The following is a 1,117-nucleotide window of genomic DNA, read 5'->3' on the forward strand; positions in this document are numbered from 1 at the left end:
TTTAAGTTTTAAAATTATTCTCCATGCCTGTGAACAAAGTTGACACTCCATGAATTTTCAGAGGCAATCTGGTTCCTTTCGTGACTGCTGTAACCTATTTTTTTTTTTTAAGTTAACCGCAGCCTCTGAGTTAAATTGCCACCTGCTTGAAGAATACTAACACTAGGCCATTTCTGATCACCACGAAGTGAACTCTTTGTTTCTGCATCCATGGGGACAAGTGGCAGGGGGTGTTCTCACTGCTTCTGTCCAGCCTCTAGGGGTTTCCAAAAAGGCTGTCTCTGGTCAGTGGTCTCCCCCGGGCCCTCAAAAGCTAGGTCTGCAGTTGCAAACAACGGACTCTGTTGCTGTCCCTACCATCCTCAGTGTCTTCCTGCTCTGTGTCACACTGTGTCTGTCTACTTTGCAGAAACAAACTTGCCCAGCCTGAACCAGGACGGAGAACACTTTCCCTGGGAAAATAACAAGTTTTACAAAGCCCACCTCGCCAGCGTGTACGTTCCTCGGCCTGTGGGCAGACACCACCAGCACTTCTGATAGAAATGGCCACCGCTGCCCAGGGATCGAGATGCCTCAGGACCGCACTGGGTGTCTCATAAGCATGTTGCCCATCTCATCCCTCATCAGCCCTAGAGACAAGTACTCCCGACGGCCGCCTGTCAGAGCTGGGGGCTCAGGGAATCAGGAGTAGCAGCCAGTGAGGAACAGAACTGGGATTCTGAGTCCAGAGAGCTCACCCACTTCCCACAGCCGCTCTCCCAAATCCTCACGAGTTCCTAACCAGTCACCCACTCACTGTCCCCACAGGTGGGGCCATGTTCTAGCCCTCCAGCGAGAGCGAGGAAAGAGGACACAGGGAACCGCAGACAGCATCCCTGCTCGCCCCTCCTCTCTGGGTCCCAGCTCAGGGCCTGGCACACAGGGTGCCCTGCACAAGTCTCTCAGAGGAATTTTAGCTAAAGCCCATTTCAGAATTCCCAGGAAGTCAGGTAGGAATTGTAAAAGGGAGGCAACTTGCCTACCTCCTGTCCTGGGGTGTTTTTTGTGTGATCTAAGGAGTCCCCAATAATTTGTACTCCAGCAGAAGGATCTCAAAGTGTGGTCCCTAGACCATCAG

At 52.0% G+C, this 1,117-nt stretch overlaps 1 protein-coding gene across 1 annotated transcript in view; it reads right to left on the minus strand.

Moving 5' to 3' along the window:
* The window catches only part of LOC105809062 (nuclear pore membrane glycoprotein 210-like), a gene marked incomplete at its 3' end in the record, with an annotated part of 56,971 nt that overhangs the window by 1,852 nt on the left and 54,002 nt on the right, over window positions 1-1,117 (minus strand). The window lies entirely within an intron of this gene.

Source organism: Propithecus coquereli, unplaced genomic scaffold, assembly GCF_000956105.1.
Source record: "Propithecus coquereli isolate 6110/MARCELLA unplaced genomic scaffold, Pcoq_1.0 Scaffold1009, whole genome shotgun sequence".
NCBI lineage: Eukaryota > Metazoa > Chordata > Mammalia > Primates > Indriidae > Propithecus > Propithecus coquereli.